Raw genomic sequence first — 2,500 nt, forward strand, 5'->3', positions numbered from 1 at the left:
GTGAGCGGGCCAGGCGGGGTGGGGGGGTTGCAGGAGGAGCGGAGGGCCACTGGCCACCACAGCTGCCGGTAGCTGCCCCAGGTAGGGATGGCCATGGGCCCCGGGCTCCAGGCCCGAGGGTTCTCGGCAGGAGAGCCGGGCGGGGGTTTAAAGACTCGGGCGGCCCGATGCGACCTGGGGGGCAGCCCGGTGTGCTGCCGGAGGGCCGGGGGGCTGGCGCGTGCGGGCGCCGTGCCCCCCCATGCCAGCCGGCGCACCCCGCGCGCACCCTGCGGGCAGCCGGGACGGAGAGGGGTACCCTGCCCCCTCTCTCCACGGTCTGGTCTCAGTGGAGGGACGCCGCGCGGTCGGCTCGCACCGGCCTGCCTCGAACGCGTGACCCCGGCGCAAGCGCGTGGTTGCCACCGGGACGGGTGGTGCGGACACCGCGCCTCGGCGCGATCCGCTCTCCTCCCTGGCTGGGGCTCTCGGTCTGCCGCTGTGGCCGCTGGCGGCCCCCTACCTGCCGGCACTCCGCCATCCGGCGCGCCTGCCTCACTCTGCCCAACCCAGCTTCGCTGGGCAGCAGGCGGGCGGCAGGCGGGCGGCGGGGGCGGCCCCCCCCGGTCTCCGTGTGGAGACAGGGAGAGCGGGTGCCGACCCGTCCGTCCCGCCTTGCCGCCCGCCCACCGCCGGGCGTCTGTCCGCAGAAGGGACGGGAGAGCGCGTGGTGTCGTCCGGGAGGCTGTGTGTGCGCGCACGTGGGTGTGGGCGCCGCCTCAGGGCCACGGCGCAGACGGAGGCCGGCGAGGCGAGCGAGGAGCTGGGAAGCGCGGGGCCGGTGGGCCGCGGGCGCGCGGGCAGCGGGCGGTGCCACTGCCGGTGGCGGCCGGGCTCCGACACTGGGGGTCCGCGGGGACGCGCCCCCTCCCCCAGCGTCCCTGAGGCAGGCGGCACGGCCGGCGCGCTGCTCCCCGCCGGGCCGGGCCGGGCCGAGCCGGGCGCCTGGGCCGGACTCGAAGCGAGCAAAGGGTTGTCCCAGGTCGGGAGCGAGGGCTCCCCGCCCTTCTCGTTCGGGTTTTCCTTTTCCCTTTTCCCCCCCCACTCTGTGCTCGTACAGTCAGCGAGGCGAGCCCCTCTCTCTCGCTCTCGGCCATCCCTCGCTCAGCAGCGAGGCGCCGGCGTCGGTGTGAGGAGGGAGGTGGAGCGGAGGGGGGGCCCTCAGGGGCTGCCGAAGGCTGCCCAGTCCCCCTGCACGCGCAGTGGGAACCGAAACCGAGACAACTCTTAGCGGTGGATCACTCGGCTCGTGCGTCGATGAAGAACGCAGCTAGCTGCGAGAATTAATGTGAATTGCAGGACACATTGATCATCGACACTTCGAATGCACTTGCGGCCCCGGGTTCCTCCCGGGGCTACGCCTGTCTGAGCATCGCTTGACGGTCAATCGTCACCCCCGTTGTCGTGTTGGCACAGCGGTGCCACCCCTCGGGGGCGCGGGGGGGGGGGCGGGGGAGGCACGGTGGCGCTGGCGGTGTGCGGCAGCGGCAGCGGCGGAGAGTCGGCGGTGGAGCCGGGACCCTGGTGCGTGCACCGGTGGCCCCGGTCTTCCTGCCTGCTGGGCTCCGGCACTGGGCTGCCTGCAGCAGCCGCGGCCGGCGTGCCTTGCCGCGCCTGTGCCTGCCCTCCTTGCCCTCCGAGCACGGTGGCCACCACTGCACAGCGCGCGCGGTGCGGGGTGGCGTGGCTGGGGCGCCTCGCAGGCCCGTGCCCCGGGGAGAGGGTGCCTCCTCTTCCCCGCGCGGCTGGGCCTTCATCCCCCTAAGTGCAGACTCGGGGAAACCCCCCGCTCCCGGAGCGCCCGCTTCGCGGAGTTCGTCCCGCTGGGCCCCCCTCAGGTTGGGCGGGTTGCTGTGGCCCAGCGCGCCTCATCGTCGCCGCCCACCACCACCTCCAGTGCCACCGTCTGGGCTTCTCCTCCACCACTCTGCTGGTGGTGCGCTGGTCCCCTGTTCCCCTCTGGGGTGGGGATGGCAGCTGCCTTCCACTCCCTGCGCCCCAACCGCCACCGTTTCGGTGCGCCGCCGGGCCGCCCCCCTGCCCTCCCCGCGGCGTGCCCACGTCTGTCGCATGTGCCAAGCCACTTCCACCCGCCGGCTGGTGTCAGCCACAGCGTTGCGTTGAGGCCGTCAGCGACGGCGCGCGGGTGTGGTGTGGCGGGGTAGTGGTGGGGGCGGCGTGGGCATGCGTGCTGTTGGGCGGCGAGAAGGGCATGAAGGGAGGGGAGGGCGCCGCGCCGTGCCGTGCCCGGAGCGAGAGCAGAGGCAGCGGCCGGGAGGAGGAGAGGCAAGCCCCCAGGCGGCAGAGGGCTGCACGAGTGCGTGAGTGAGCGAGCGTGCAGTGGGGAACCGGGCCCGGGGGAGGCGTGGACCTCGCCCTCCGGCCCTGCGCGGCTGTCTGCGGGTGGGTACCGCGGTGATACCGCACCGTGCTGCCATGCACGTGTGTCGGAGGGCCCCCC

General features: G+C 74.4%; 1 protein-coding gene and 1 non-coding gene across 2 annotated transcripts in view; one reads left to right on the forward strand and one right to left on the reverse strand.

Moving 5' to 3' along the window:
• The window catches only part of LOC136996504 (SUN domain-containing protein 3-like), a 512,910-nt gene that overhangs the window by 359,436 nt on the left and 150,974 nt on the right, over positions 1–2,500 (reverse strand). The window lies entirely within an intron of this gene.
• On the forward strand, positions 1,262–1,414 carry LOC136996526 (5.8S ribosomal RNA). Its single transcript, XR_010887573.1, has one exon. It is a non-coding gene; the product is annotated as a 5.8S ribosomal RNA (ribosomal RNA).

This window comes from Apteryx mantelli, unplaced genomic scaffold, assembly GCF_036417845.1.
Source record: "Apteryx mantelli isolate bAptMan1 unplaced genomic scaffold, bAptMan1.hap1 HAP1_SCAFFOLD_40, whole genome shotgun sequence".
In the NCBI taxonomy this organism is placed as follows: Eukaryota; Metazoa; Chordata; class Aves; order Apterygiformes; family Apterygidae; genus Apteryx; species Apteryx mantelli.